Below are 17,262 nucleotides of genomic sequence, written 5' to 3'. Positions count from 1 at the left end.
TCAGTATTGTTTTTAAGATCCACTTTTTTTTAAATATTTTATTTATTTATTCATGAGAGACACAGAAAGAGAGGCAGAGACATAGGCAGAGGGAGATGCAGGCTCCATGCAAGGAGCCTAATGTGGGACCTCTGGGATCACGCCCTGAGCCAAAGGCAGACACTCAGTTACTAAGTTACCCAGGTGCCCCAAGCTTTGATATTTTCAGGCATCCATAAAATCATCATCACAGACAAGAAAGTGAGCATATTCATTACCCTAAAAGTTTTCTTATACCCTAATATGATTCCTCCCAATTCTTCCTTCATTGCTAGAAAAGCATATAGGTGTGCTGTCTCTCCCTAAGGATTAATTTGTTTTTCTAGAGCTTTATATAAATGAAATCATATGTGGCTGTATCATCAGCACATTCAGTTCTGGTGGGAAGGAGACCTTTATTTAGTAACGTGGGGTTGGTGATCCATATTAGCAAATGAAAAATTGGGTTATTCTCATAGACACTCCTGTCTTGAACAATGTAACAGTCAACAACTGCCTTTCAAATTTGAAAAAGGGAATAAGCCTAATTGCCCCATGGTCAGAAAGCGAAGTGACAGGATAAATTGTCAGTAATCTAAATACAGCATAGAAAAGTAGAAAATAAAATAGAAGGGAACTGAAAATGAAAGGCACTTCCATGGTGTCTATGGTTGGGTCTCTGTACAACTTGTTTGTTTCTGATCATAGATTGTACCTGCATCAGTACATCCTTTCAATAACTTTAGAGCAAAATGCTGTGCCCATATTTATGCAACACCAACTATAGAATTATTGTTTTTAAATTATGTTTCTATTTTACAAAAGGCATGCTATAAAGATGAAATGTCTTTCAGGCTTATTCTTCATATTTGAGGATCATAGTACATCAAATTATCATATTTTTTAAAGTGAGAGAGACAGTCCTAGGACATTAAAAATGCCTTTCAAAGAAATCTACATACAAATGTACTTATTTGTTATTAGTGTATACATTGTAATATAAATTTGATATAAATGTTTGATATAAATATCAAAGATAAAGAGAAGTTAGGTACTAGCAAGTTAAATAGGGTTGATATGAGGACAACATTCCAGTATCTCAGAAAAGTAGTTTCACAAACTTAAATTACCCCTAATTTCTAACAAAATTAAGTTACTCATTTCATCTTGTTTATTTAATTATCTGGTAAAAATAAAAAGTCAGGGAGTGAGTCTGAATCAAAGTAAAGAAAGATTTAATTTTTGTTTTACAGTGAGTCATACAACTTAGTAGTTAACAATAAAATGTTTTAAACCATATGCTACTTGTGGTTTTCTGTTAAGCTAGAAATTAGATTGTACTAATTAGAGTGTGGGCTACATAGAAAAATATACTGCTTTATTGCAAACATGCTTAGATAGAGACCTACACTGAATCTAAGTAAAAAAAACACCCAAAAACCAAAAAACCAAAAAACTAAAAAACCAAACAAACAAAAAAAAACTGTATGATAATTATCATACAATTCAATAAGTAATTTTTTTTTAACTTTTGGATAAAAAAACAAATGCCTGGCTCAAAAATCACTTAATCACATTTTTATATATCCCTTCTGTCATACAATTTATTGTGCATACACAAGTGACTTGTGTACCAATATAATATGATTATATTATACCCTTAAATTTTCAGCACAAATCTATTTTGGGCTACTCAGTATTATCTTCATATTAGAGATAATTCCATGAAAACAAAGCCCAAAAATCTAGTTCTGATCTTAAGGTATTATATTTTGTCTTACTTAGTAACCACTTGGTAAACTAACCTACCATTCATTTTTCCTTTTTGCTGGAATTATATACTAACATGGTTTTATCATTGTATGAGGGAAAAACATTTCTTAGAATAGTGTATTAATATAGTAAATCATAACTTAAATAGATACCATGTAATAATAACCCTCTTATTTACTTCTGGAAAATTAAAAGTTGGCAGAAAACACAGATGACTTTGTCATTAATACATTAACATATTGAAGTTTACTCATATGACAGTGATCTTAGTACTATTTTCAGCAGTGGTGTAATTTTTCATAGATTGTGAAAACATTCTGAATATAAAAGGTGAAATTAAACATAAATTGCAGAATTAAAGAGAACAAATATGAAATAAAAATTAAAATAAATATTCAATTTAATAAAAAATAACTTTAAAAAAATGTTAAGGGAAAATATTTTAAATTACTATGAAAACTTTAGGCCTTCTATTTGTAAAGGCAAAAAGCAGAAATAGAGAGTCCAGAGAAGCAATTTTGCCTGACTTTGAAAATGGAACAAGCCTTAAAATGATTTAATTTCTTTACCCTTTTGCACTTCTTATTTCTATATGCATTTCATACATCTCACTTCTTTTTACTGCTCCAATTCTTGGAACCTTAGAAATGGGTTATGAAAGGAGTGAGGGTATGCTACATGAATACTGGATTGAATGAAGAGAAGGATTCCTAGTGAAATGGAGTTGGTTACTTCACTCTATGTTCAGAGAGATTTCTCCCCTTTCCTCTCTTTTTCATAACTATCTTCAATCTCCATTCCTGTAGAATATCCATGCATTTTCCTGGTCAGTAAAAACTTCTTTAATCTCTGTTTTGATGTCATTGTTGCTTTCCCATAATTGTGTTCATAAACATGGCTGTTTAAGTTCAAAGCACTTATTTTTTTTTAACATGCAATGTTTCTTTTTGCGTTCAAATTAGTTTAGAATATGTTAGTCCCTCATCTAATTCAGGAAATAGCACATTCCTTTTAATTATCGCTCTTGTCATTGACTGGAAATTAATGAAAGAAGGACCTAGATAACACATTATTAGATTCCTACCCAAAACAACTTGCAAGGAAATATATGTCTTTCCAGCGATGAATGGGAAGAATTCTGCCAAGAATTTACCATGTCATTTGTTGGGAAGCCATGTGTTGACGTTGATCTTAATTGGCTCCCATCAAATGACATATCTTGTTGACATAAGATTGAGTATGGCCATCACCAGTCATCAGCACTCTAAATATTGATGTAACATTGCTTTGCACTGGAGTTTAAAATTAAAGTAAATATGTAAGATGTGAAGTAGAATCAGTATGAGCCAGATACAAGTTACTAAAGAATTCTGTGCCTAAGAACAAATATGACATACAGAATTGAGTGACATCTTTCTTTAAAATTCTAGGAATAGTTATTTTATTTCCAAGGCTAAAAAGCAGTTTCCTATGGTTCCAAGCTAGTAACTTTCTGTGGCGAGCACTGAGTTAGAGGCAGATACTATTAAGTTAATGATGAAAAATGAATTCTAATTTTTAGCAGTTATTTTTAAATAAGTCAATGACCCTATTGATTGTGTCCTATTATTTTTAATAGTGTTTACTTATAAGGAAAAGGTGTGTTTTTATAATGTCTTATAGAAAAGAAAAAAATGAGGGAGAGAAAAATCTTTGTAGCATATCTCTCCTAAATAATAGGTGATTATATTCCAACTCATTTTTACTCCCAAAGAAATACTGAATTTGGGAGCTATAAATATACTCTAAGTATCGTATCAAGCTTCCTTGTACCAAGAAAATATGCCATGCAAAATCTTCTAGGTAAGAAAGACAAGACAGGAAGTTCTGGGGGGAAAATATGACCTTTTTATCCTCCAACTCTTTGTTCTTTTCTATAATCAATATGGTCTAAAATCAAAGACAAAAATCCATATTTTTCTTTATAAAGTATATTTTATATGAAGTATAGTATGTAATGACAGTAATAAGACCTATTGACTTTTAGCTGAATTGAACTCTCATACTTAAGCCTATTTAATCTTTCAACACCTGTTATTATGCCTGTATTTCATATAAAAATATTCTTCATTGAAGTTAATTAATTTCCCAAAATCACAAATTTAATAAATATTGAAGCTACATTTCAAACCCAAGGCAACTTAACATAAAAGCTTGTGCTCATTACCATGCTATTTAGTCTCCTAAGAGCTTACATAATAGTGCAACTCCATGGGTCCATAGAAATAAATAGCATTTACACTTAAGCACTGAATTGCATTCCATCAAAAAATAAATAAAAATAAATAAAGGTGCTCAAGAACATTAGTAAATATATAGAATTTATTTTCTTATTTAAAGAAAAAATGAGGTTTGGAATGGTTAAGTACCTTGCCTAAGGTCACACAGCAAGTGCCTAGCAAGACTTAAATGAAAATATAAAAGTAATTTATATTACATATCTAACAGTGAATATTATAATTTATAATACACACACTATTTGAATATATCTTTCCTGCTGGGGGCATTTGATTAAAAAAAGACAAGGGGAAGTATAATCAAATTATCTATTTAAACTACCTTGCCCTAGAGAGTGTATAGATTTAATAACCTAATAGCAGGTCCAGTGGAAAAATAGGATCTATGAATTACATAACGGAGAACCATTGCTGTTTTATTTTATGCTCTTTAGTGAAAAGGCAGAAGTGGAAACAGAAATTCAAAAATAAAAAGTAACGATATAATTGCCTACTGATATTTCTGTGGAAGTCATTCATTAGTCCTTTTAAGAAATCACATATGAATCTTTTAGAATAGAACGGTATCCTAATGTCCCCATCAAAGGAAAAGGTTAACCTTTGACTTACAGGATTCTACTGCAGGCAAAACACAACTAGCAGAGAGTCTGGCAGAAAATAAGTAACAAGATTATTTATAAATTTTACTTTATTTCGTGTCTTCAGGTTTATTTGTTTATTTGATGTCTCAGGTCATATATGAATGGTAATTGCTCAGCAGCATCTGGGTTTTGTGTGTTATTACAAATGAAGAAAGTTTATCATTTAATCAGTTTTCCTTTTTCTATTCTCCTGGATCATAAAAAAAAAAAAAAAAATAGACCCTATTTATCTGCATTAGAATTCTTTACACTTCTTATTTTTCATCTATTAAACTCTTTGTTGTGTTACATAGGTTAAACTCCTCTACCATTTTGGAGTTGTCCTCCCATTCTCTAAATATTCTTTTTATTTATTTATTTTTATTGAAGTTCTATTTGCCAACATATCGTATAACACCCAGTGCTCATCCTATCAAGTGACCACCTCAGTGCCTGTCACCCAGTCACCTCATCCCCCACCCACCTCCCCTTCCACTACCCCTTGTTCATTTCCCAGAGTTAGAAGTCTCAAGTTTTGTCACCTTCTCTATATTCTTATGGTCTAGTCTTAGCCCTATGGCTCTCAACAATTTTAAATGTTATTTAGTTTTATTTAAGTGGTATCCTCTATATTAACAGGAGATATATTACACTAAAAATTCTAAATACTTTTTTTTAAGATTTTATTTATTTATTTATGAGAGACAGAGAGAGAGAGAGGCAGAGACACAGGCAGAGAGAAAAGCAGACTCCATGCAAGGAGCCCGATGTGGGACTGGATCCCAGGACTCTAGGATCACTCCCTGGGTGGAAGGTAGGTGCTCAACTGCTGAGCCACGCAGGTGTCCCCCAAAATTCTAAATAATAAATGTTTTATTTCTTCTGGAGAAGTATGACATATTAGATTGGTTAAAAATAAATCAAGTTGGGTACGCCTGGGTCTCCTGCCTTTGGTTCAGGGCATGATCCTGGGGTCCTGGGATCAAGTCCTGCATGGGGCTCCCTGAGGGAGTCTGCTCTGCCTATGTCTCTGCTTGTCTCTCTCTGTCTCTCATTAATAAATAAATGAAATCTTTAAAATAAATAAATAAATAATTAAATAAATAAATAAATAAAGTTGAATGACACTCCTACCACCACAGTAAAATTATTTACTCCATGTATACCGATGATAGTCTTCAAATGAACTCACTAAATGGTGGCAAATCAAAGATGTCACAAAACAAGTTTCTTATTTATATCCTTATGAAATGCAACACTAGAATAGTAGTAAGTTAAAGATGTCCCAGAATTATGTTTCTTGTTTGTTTATTTACCAAGAGCAATGTTGGAAATCACAATAGCAGCTGTTCCAAGTGATCGACATTTGGGAAAATACATAGCATTAGAAAGGAGTCCTGGGACACATCATTCCTGGAAGAAGCAGATATGACATGAAGCTCAAGCTTCAGTTGCGTTTATGTGATCATATATTGCTAACAAATAACTACCAAAATATATATTTGCAAAGTTTACAATGTATGATATTTTTTGGATTGTTTTCTTAAAGAGTACTCTCAAGTTGTATAAAATTAAACCCCACAAATTCTGGTTCTATACTTGACTCCTTGACATATAATCTGGTATATCTGGGATATGAAAATTACATGTTTCAGTAATATAGCAACATCATAATTCTTGGCAGTGTGAGAGGCATTAAGGCCCATCCTTTTGATTTCACAACAAAATGAATTAAAATTCTTAAATTATGTTAATATTTAAACTACTAATACAGTGCTAATTTGGTGCTTTCCTCTTCCTCTTAAATTGGCAATTAAAACGAAAATAAACTTTGTTAGAGTATAATTTAAATACAATAAAATACACCTGTATTTAGGGTATATTTCCTTGAGTTTTTGGCTAATTTACACAGTTATGTGATGATATTTACATTCAAGATATGGAGTATAGCTCCTAATGCCATGAAAGCAGAGGCATTTTGTGGATCTGCTCCCCAAAAAACTGATGAAAATTATTTTAAAAAACATTCGAAGTCTCTGAAATTAGCCCTAAGTTTATATAGCAAATGAAGAAACTTTCATTCAAGAAAATCTTGAGTATCAGTAAGAGCTGTGAGACTCTATGGTTTCTAAACGGAGAATGCATTTTCCCTCCCCAGTCCTAGCTCAGGTAGGCAGAAACTCTGTTTCAGTCTAGTACAGTAAGAACACAGGCCTTCTTCTCCCTCTAGTCCCCAGTCAGTGGGTTATCTTCCCAGGAGGGGCAGGATATCAGCTTTTCTCATTCTATCACTGGCTACCTACTGGGAAGGCTACATAACAAGTGAGTCAAGAGGTGAGGTTTTCCTTCTTGCCGCCAGCCCCCAACCTAATGTTTGACAGTGGATTCTTACATGTAACACCCAAAGCATGAGAAAACAAATAGAAAAATTTGACTTCATGAGTGCAAAGATTTACTTTGGGAGAAACATTACCGAGACTACTGGAGTCATGATCTCTTATTCCTCAGCTCATGAAGTGGGTATCAGTGTGAAAAAGAGGCAAGTTGAAGAGACTTGGGACTATTTTCCACCCATCCACCAAGAACTCAACTCCTAAAGCTAGAATATCACTCAGAAAGACACCGTTGTTCCTGCTCCTAGCACCAGAACCATGAATTAGAGAATTTGCCTGGGAAGAGAATTAGCCTTCAAAACAGTTCCAAATCATTTCCAAAAGGAATTAACTTTTTTTTAAAAAAGATTTATTTATTTATTTATTTATTTATTTATTTATTTATTTATTTATTACAGAGACAGAGACAGAGACAGAGAGAGGAAGAGACACAGGCAGAGGGAGAAGCAGGCTCCATGCAGGGAACCCGACTCGATCCAGGATCTCCAGGATCATGCCCTGGGCTGAAGGCGGCGCTACACCGCTGAGCCACCCGAACTGCCCCCAAAAGAATTAACTTTAATTGCAACAGACTATGTAGAAGTTCAAGCCTAAGGTAACTCAAAAACAATGAAAGTTGTGGAGAATCGCAATTGGGAGGGATTGGCAGATTCATTGGAGATAGAGGCCAGCTAGTTTGCTCGAAAGAAGCAGGGAAGACTCCCTCACCCTCCAAACTCCCCTTGGGTAATAACAAATCTCAAACACTGATCTCAGGAACAATCCTTTTATAGAAACCCAGATTTAACTGGATTAGCCTGTGAAGTCATCTATTCAGTAGGATATTATGGAAAACAATAGATGAAGCAGCTGGTACTTTGTGGAGCTTGATGGGCAGGTGTGGTCAGAGAAAGAGATAGTAAAAGAGATCTCTGCTAAACTAGTCATCCCAAAGCATATCCAAACTGCATACCCTTAGAATTACACTTCAGGGTGAAATAAACATAACTAAAATAACATAGCCAGTCACCAAGTAAAGAAATGATATCAATGAGCCCCATAGAGGAGGAGGGCCAATACACAAAATTGCTACAATTATCTAAAATATCCAAGTTCTAACAAAATTTCCAAAGCATGCAAAGAAAAGGTATAATTCACTTTTTTATTGTACAAAGTAGCTTCAAAGGAGTCATTATAAACATGTTCAAATGACTAAAGAAAACCATGAGAAGATAAGATATAACTATAATATCATATCAAATAGAGAATATAACAAAAGAAAGAAATGATTTTTTAAAAAGCCTAATAGTAATTTTAGATTTGAAAAGTACAAAACTTAGGGCACCTGGTGGCTCAGTTGGTTAAGCATCTGACTCTTGATCTCTGGTAAGGTATTGATCTCAGCCTTTGTGTTTGGCTCAATGCTGGGCATGGAGCCTAGTTGAAGAAGAAGAAGAAGAAGAAGAAGAAGAAGAAGAAGAAGAAGAAGAAGAAGAAGAAGCAGCAGCAAGAAGAACAGCAACAACAACAAAACTTAACTGAAAAATTTGCCAGAGAGGCTCAATAATTGATTTGAATTGCAAAATAATTAGTAAACTTGAAGATGTGTAAACGTGACACATGAGTTCAAAGAACAGACAAAACGAATGAAGAAAAGATAGAGTCACAGAAAAATGTGAGACATCATTTGTATACCAACACATAAATATTGGGAACACCAGAGGAGAGGAGATAGAGACAGAAGAAAAAAAATACTGAAAATCTTACTAAATTTATTTTAAAAAAACAGTAATGGATACAAAGACATGTTTTTTTTTAAGAAGACACAATGCCCAAATTGATCTATACATTTAACCCAGTCCCTATCAGAATCCCAGATGGCTTCTTTATAAAAATTGACAAGATGTTCCTAAAATTTATATGGAAATGCAAGGGACCCAGAATAGCCAACCAATGTTGAAAAAGAACAATTTGGAGGATTGACACTTCCTGATTTTAAAACTTACTACAAAGCAATAGTAATTTAAAGCACTGTGGTACTGGCATAAAGATAGATCATAGGATACAAGTGAGACTCCAGAAATAAACTCTTGGCTTTATGGTCAACTGATTTTTAACAAGGATACCAAGATCATTCAATGAGGAGGCAATAGGACATTCAGTAAATGGTAATGGGAAAACTGGATAGCCATAAATAAAATGGTAAAGTTGGACCTTAATTTGTTCTATGTAAAAAAATACCTCAAAATGTATCATGAGTAAATATAAGAGCTAAAAGTATAAAACATTTAGAAAAAGTATAAAACATCATGAGTAAATATAAGAGCTAAAAGTACAAAACATTTAGAAAAAAAGTATAAATCTTCAAGATCTTGAATTTGGCAATGGATTCTTAGATATAATACCAAAAGCACAAGAGAAAAATAGATAAATGGGACTTCATGATGACTAGAATCTTTAGTGATTCAAAGGACACTATCAGGAACATGAAATAGCAACCAACAGAATGAGGGAAAATAATTAAAAATTATATATCTAATAAGGGACTTGTATCCAGGATGTATATAGAATGTTTACAACTCGACCATGAAAAGACAAACCGCCCAATTAAAAAATGGGCAATAAATTTTAGTGGACATTTATCCAATTAGAATAGGTAAATGGGTAATAAACACATGAAAAGATGCTCAACATCATTATCAGGGAAATGAGGACCAAAGCCATAGTTACCACTTCACACTCACTGGAATGACTGTAAGAAGTTAGATAATGACAAGCATTAGTGAGGATATGGAGATATTGGAACTCTCCTACACTGCTGGTGGCAAGATAAAAGAGAGTGACAACTTTGGAAAACAATTTGGCAATTCCTCAAATAACCCAAACAATCAAACATAGGGTTATCACAAGACCTAACAATTCCATTCTAGGTATATACCTAAGACCTATTAAAACATATGTCTATGGTAAACTTGCACATAAATAATGACAGCAGCATTATATATAACAGCTAAACATGGAAACAATCCTCCAATTTCCATCAACTGATGAATGGCTAAACCAATGGGGGTGTCATAGCCTGCTTATTATATAAATATTATATATATAATAATATATATTATAAATATATAAATATTATATACTGGGTGGCTTAAATAACAGAAATTTGTTTTCTTAGAGTTTTAGGGTCTGGAATTCCAAGATAGAATGCCAGCATGGTAAGGTTCTGATGACCACTCTCTTCCTAGCTTGCAGACAGCCATCTTCTCACTGTATGTTCAAATGGCCTCTGTGCATGCCCTTGGAGAGGTAAGTCTCTCTCTTTTACTCTTCTCTCTCTTTGTAATTTTTTAAGATTTCATTTATTTATTTGAGAGAGAGAGAGTGAAGAAGAGAAAGCATGGGCAGGGGGAGAAGCAGAGGGAGAGGAGAAGCAGGCTCTTGCTGAGCAGGGACTCTGGGGATCCTGACCCAAGCCAAAGGCAGATGCCCAAGAGATTGAGCTACCCAAGGCACCCCTCTCTTTTCCTCTTCTATAGCATTGCCAAGCCTATCAGATTAGGATACCACTCTTATAACTCGGTTAACTTGAATTACCTCCTAAAAGTCCTGTCTTCAAGTACAGTCACATTGGGGATTAGGTTAAACGTATGACTTTCAGGTTAAACAGAACAGATGGACAATTCAGTCTATAGTTGTGATATTTAGCGGTAAAAAGAAATGAGGCACTGATATATGCTACCACATGAATGAACCTTGAAGGCATTATGCTGGGTGAAAGAAAGTGGTCACAAAAGAGCATACATGATTTCATTTTTTATGAAATGTCCACAATGGGCAAATCTATAGAGACAGCAGATTAGCAGTAGTGTAGGACTTGGGAGGTAGGGATGAAGGGGGCAGGTGGCAAAGGAACGAGAAGCTGAGAGGCAAGTGATAGTTAAGTATACATGTTGCTTTTTGATGTGATGAAATGTTCTAAAGATAACTATTATGATGATTGCTCATATCTGTGAATATGCTAAAAAACATTGGATTATATCCTCCAAGTTCATAAATTGTGTAAGATGTGAATTATATCTCACTTAGGCTGTTATGTAAATGATATGGTGTATTTCCCAAAATATTTCCTTCAGCCACACTCCCATCTTGCCCCAGGCTATCCCCGATCTTTCTTACATTATAAAACTAGATTTGTATTTTCTAAAATGTCATAAGAATGAAACCATAGTGAATCTACTCTTGTTTCTAGCTTCTTTTGTTCATTATAATGTGTTTGAGATTCATCCATACTGTGTACATTGCTAGTTCCTGCTTTTTATTCCTGAACAGTATTATACTAGCGGTTATACCATGTTTGTCCATTATCTTTTGATTTTAGTTTATGGGGATTTTATGAATAAATCTACTCTGTACATTTGTGTGCAAAGCTTTGACATATGTTTTCATTTCTCTTGGTAAGTACTTTGAAGTGTAACTGTTGAATTCTATGTTAAGTACAGTAGTCAGTAAAATCAGCAATAATTATCTGGTATTTGCTAAGTGTCAGCCATTGTTTTAATTTCTCTCTATATACTAATTCATTTAATCCTCACATAGCCTAGGACCCAGTGTCCAATAGCAATGATTTGTTATATATTATTTAATATATATGTATACAGTAAAGTTATAAGATATTTTAATAATTTATCTAGTCTATATTCTTAGCCCAATTTGTACCTGACAAACTTGAAATACAGTTTCTTCAATAGCAATGCTTGTTATTATACAGAGATTGCTAACATATAAATGTACACAGTAAAATTTCAAGATGTTTTGACATATTCTGATATTGGTTTTAATGGAAAACAAATTTAAATCTTCATGTGCAATGATCACTGGAAAAAATGCTTAAAATATGAGGAAAAATTTCATTTATAATTATGAAACTGGAAAATAAGTTTTGATCTCCTCAATGTTGTCTTTTGTGGAACATAATTGTTTATTCATTTCTCTTTTTTTATCTACAATCTTTCTTTCTTAATTAATTCCTCTTTATCAAGTTACTAATATAATTAATAATAATTATTATTTTTAACTTTGTATACCAGTGTACACTAAATTGTATTTATTTAATTTTTTATTATTATTGTTAGGTTTCAAAAAGGATCATGATTTTGCACTCTGAATCTCACAGTTGGTGATGTTCAGAACCTTATCTGTTAATTATTGGTGTTGACTACAATGCTGGTGAGAGTGCACGTTGTGAAAGAGCTCACCACTGCTCTGCACCATTTTGACTCCCATCTTACATTTCTACATACATACATAAGAGTTCTGTTTCTAACACTCGTTTCTTCTAGATTCCACAGGTAATGATATTTATTTCCAAATTTTTATTTAGTTGTTATCATACTCAAAACATTGCCAAATAAATTATTGGATGCTTACTTTAAGATACAGACTGTATTCTCACCTCCTAATTAGCATTTCCACCTACATGTCTGGCTGATCATTCAAACTCAGTGCATCAAAAAACCAATTTCCTCCATTTGGCCCATTTCCAGTTAAACATTATTGATGATGATGATGATGATGAAGAAGATGAGGATGCTGATAATGATAGACTCAAAACAGATTTGCCATTCCTTCTAGATCTCTTTAATTAGCAGTGTTACTATCTATTCACTAAGTCCCATATATTTTCCTAGTCTATGTCTTTTCTTCTTCATAGATATTCCCTTATTAATGCCCTGCTTTATCCTCTTCCTGGAATAATAACTTTTAACTGATATTCACACAATTACCCTTTCCTGTCTGTATAATTCTCCAGACAGCCACTAATACAGTATTAAAATCAAACCTGTTTTTGTCATACTTTTCTTAAAATAGTTTACAGTTTCCTTTGAGATAAAAACCAAAGCTCTTGTCTTGGACTTATGAGGCCTCTCATCATCTAGAGCCAGACTACATTCATACTTCTCATCTCATGCATTCTCCAGCCATACAAAGTTATAGGTCACATGGTAACATATAAGGCCTTCAATAAAATTGATGATATCCATGCTTTCTCTTCATAAGCACTTTTGTACCTTTTGTAGACCAGAAGAAGAACTACTAGAAATACAGTTCTCTTGTATGACATAGCATAGGCATTTTGCAAATATTTACTGATGCAAAAATACCACATTTAGATATTTTCTATATTTTCTATAAAATTCTGGCAGCCACGGAGCTGCATCACACAAAACTCTCTTCAAGAGATAATCTGCTGCATGGAGTACAATTAATTAGCCAAGAGCCTCCAACTGTAGCACTTTAGGAATCTACCACACCACCATTTGAGGTAAGACCACTCTTCCCTCCCTGAATGTTTGCTATTCAATGATTGCACACAGCAAATAATCCAGTATCTGGTCAACTTTTGCCCACTACTGGACACTCGTAGACAGTATTTACCCTGGAAAAATCTTTGGGGGATGGTTGGCACTTTCTCAGAGGTACATTCAAGTATGAAGCTATCCCTATCCAATATCCCTTTCCTTATCCTCTGCTTTCATGGAAGTTGGATCACCATCAGTGTCAGAGCTCTCTCTAACTACTCGTGCTCCTTCTACTCCTTATCCCCAGTACCCTCCTGGGCATCTAACTTAACTCTGTCTCGGTATTTACTTTTATGAGGTCCCAGACGGACACAAAGGCCTTTTTTTGATTTCCAAATCAAACATGAATAAACCTGGAGGATGTTATTCTGAGTGAAATAACCCAATCACAGAAAAACAAATACTGTATGATTCCATTCACCTAAGGTATCTGTAGTAGTCATAGAAGCAGAGAATAGAAAAGTGGTTGGTAAGAGCTAGGAGGAGGAGGAACTAGGGATTGCTGCTCGATGGTTGTAGAATTTTCAGTCATGCAAGATGAAAAAGTCTAGAGATCTGTACAACAACGTGCATGTAGTTAACAATACTATATATGCTTTACACTTGACAATTTGTCAACAGATTAGATTTCATGCTATGTGCTTTTTTTTAGTATAATAATAAGTTAAAAAAACTCAGTTCTCATACTCAGAGAATTTTGTAAATTTGTACATTGCGATACATTTTCCAAATTATATTCTAATATTTATTTATGTTGCTCTTTTTACTATAATATGAGCTATATCATTAGTTGCATGAATAGATTTTTATTAAATGAATTTACCCATTCATGATTTTAAATTTATCATGAAAATGCATTATACCCCTACACAGATTTTTTTTATTTTTTTATTTTTTGCATGCACACACACACACACACACACACACACATGCAAGTCTGGTTAAAATCATATTTAACTTTTCATTCAGGGAAATTTTCTGAAACATCTGCTATTTTCATATTCCAAAAATAAATATCACATAGATTGTGCTTTGAGCATGCCACAGTACTTATTGGAATTTATTACTTTGGGCTGAAAATAAGTCTCTCATCTCTCAATTTCAACTCAGAGGATAATTATAACTATTCCTTTAAACCACACAGAGAACAAATATACTGAGATTAACAAAGTTCAAAATGAACTCAAAAAGTGTTAGAAAGTAGAGGATAACTAGTATAGCTTTAAACTCTTGAGCAACCAAACTAACTGAACAATATAATGAATGGAATTTACCAGTCATACTGGAAACAAAGGGGGGGGATGAAGCTAAATTAAGAACACATAAGCTTACAAAATGATGAGATCCCAGTAAAGTTGGAGTTGTAGCATGGCTGCTCTTTGTACAACCGACGACCTCCTAAAAGTTGAATTCTAGCTGCAAATGTGCATATATTAAATTAATTTGCTCATTGTTATAATTCTGAAAATAAATTCTTATGGAACTGAACTAATTTCAAATTAAAATCAACTAAGAATGACAATATTCACTTCAAAGGACTGCCTATTTTTGATAAGGTATAATTCATTTGCATTTCAATTTCTCAGCTTAAACCTTAAATAAATGTTATTCAAATTTACTCTCACTATGTCTTGTTTACATAATCACAACAGACACAATGATATCACACCACCTGGGTTCTGTGTGATGTGGTATTACTTTTAACAGTAAGTATGAGACTTGTTACCATATTTTGGCTAAGAAATTCTGACTCTGCTAATGTTTTTCAATTTGTCAAGTGGTAGAGGGGATAAAGACAATATAGAAGACACATTATATATCTTTAATGAACTTGCAAACTAAATGAAAAGAGAACAAAGTTATGTATCAGACAAGATGAACATAATAAAAATTGGAGCAAAAAAATGGAGCAAAGTATTCTTTTATTTTTTTAAGGTTTTACTTATTAATTCATGAGAGACACACAGAGAGGTGGAGACACAGGCAGAGGGGGAAACAGGCTCCTCACAGGAAGCCCGATGTGGGACTTGACCCCTGGAGGCAGATGCTCAACCTCTGAGCTACCCAGGCGTCCCGGAGCAATGTATTCTTAAAATGAATATGATCTACAGCTACAAATACATTATTCGGTAGAGAAAACATTATTGTACAACCTCTGGAAACATACAATAAGTTTGTAGCCCGGATTAAGACTGTCTAGATAGAATTAATAGAAGTTAGAAGGAACAATAGGAAAAATAAGATAGAAATAAGAATTATTATGATATTATGTGTGAAAATGAAGTGAAAAATAAAGACAAGAAGTGTGGTTTAAGGCACCAGGCTTTAAGATAAAGAATTACATTTATCAGAATAAAAATGGGACAAAATTTAAAGGGAAATGCAAAACTTGGAGATAAAGATATTTAACAAGGTTACTGTAGATGTAAAGATACATTTAGAAGTCAATTAGAAAACATGAACTCCCTAAGAAAGAGCAAAATCTATCAACAAAGCATTCACAGAAAAAAAGTTCAAATTGATAGTAATATATGCTAACTACTTAGCTTGACTAGTTTGAGTAAGCAAAATCACAGTCCTCCCCAACCATGTCCACGTTAAACTTGCTGGAATGGGTGAATATGTCATGTTCTGTGGTGAAGAGGGACCTATTTTGTTACTCTAAAATATAGCCTTTGACATAAGGATTATTTTGAAAACAGCATGTACAGGAGGGGATTCTGAGCTCCCATTTCCTTCCTGAAAGCAGGAGATAGAACTACCTTGTGAAAGATGGTCTCCCTATTCCAGGAGGAAAGAGACATCACCAGCGCTGGGGGGAAATGACCAAGAAAAATCTGCACAAACACACCTTGTTAAAATAACTTTTAACTACCTTTAATCTCTCAATATGTTTAATGACTTTTCCACAACTTCCTCTTGTTTGCTTAACCTGGTATAGATGCATTTAGGGTTGGCTGCTTCTGTGAGTCTTTGTTTCCTTAAGGCTCCCATGTGACATAATACTTATGCTGAATAAATGTATTTACTTCTCTCCTATTGACCTATGTCGCCTTAATTCTCAGGCCCAGCAAGGACGCTAAGAAGTTAGAGGTATGAAGTTGTGCCTCCTTTCCAATGGCAATGAGAATCTAAGGTTCCTAATTAGTTGACTTTTGAATAAGATTAACCTGGGTTGTGTGAACAGACCCAATGGAATCATAAGGACCTTTAAAAGACAAAAGATAAAGGCAAAGAGTCAGAGTGATGTGCTGTGAGAGAAACAGGATTTGAAGATGGAAGGGTGCATGAGGCTAGCAAAGTGGGCAGTGTTTAAGAAGTAGAAAAGGGAAAATTAACAAGGCAGGAAACAACAAATATTGGAGAGGATGTGGAGAAAGGGGAACCCTCCTGCACTGTTGGTGGGAATGTGAACTGGTGCAGCCACTCTGGAAAACTGTGCGGAGGTTCCTCAAAGAGTTAAAAATAGACCTGCCCTACGACCCAGCAATTGCACTGTTGGGGATTTACCCCAAAGATACGGATGCAGGGAAACGGCAGGACACCTGCACCCCGATGTTTCTAGCAGCAATGTCCACAATAGCCAAACTGTGGAAGAAGCCTCGGTGTCCATCGAAAGATGAGTGGATGAAGAAGATGTGGTTTATGTATACAAGGGGATATTCCTTAGCCATTAGAAACGACAAATGCCCACCATTTGCTTTGACATGGATGGAACTGGAGGGTATTATGCTGAGTGAAGTAAGTTCATTGGAAAAGGACAAACATTATATGGTCTCATTCATTTGGGGAATATAAAAAATAGTGAAAGGGAATAAAGGGGAAAGGAGTAAAAATGAGT

At 34.0% G+C, this 17,262-nt stretch overlaps 1 long non-coding RNA gene across 6 annotated transcripts in view; it reads left to right on the top strand.

The window, feature by feature from the left end:
- Positions 1–17,262, top strand: part of LOC140621448 (uncharacterized) — a 179,459-nt gene that overhangs the window by 116,451 nt on the left and 45,746 nt on the right. For all 6 annotated transcript variants that reach the window (XR_012021135.1, XR_012021137.1, XR_012021136.1 and 3 more), the window contains 2 exons: positions 7,485–7,675; positions 10,238–10,368. This is a non-coding gene — a long non-coding RNA (uncharacterized lncRNA). The remainder of the gene's footprint in view (positions 1–7,484; positions 7,676–10,237; positions 10,369–17,262) is intronic.

Source organism: Canis lupus, chromosome 30, assembly GCF_048164855.1.
Source record: "Canis lupus baileyi chromosome 30, mCanLup2.hap1, whole genome shotgun sequence".
In the NCBI taxonomy this organism is placed as follows: domain Eukaryota; kingdom Metazoa; phylum Chordata; class Mammalia; order Carnivora; family Canidae; genus Canis; species Canis lupus.
This window is presented reverse-complemented; position numbering and strand designations above follow the sequence as displayed.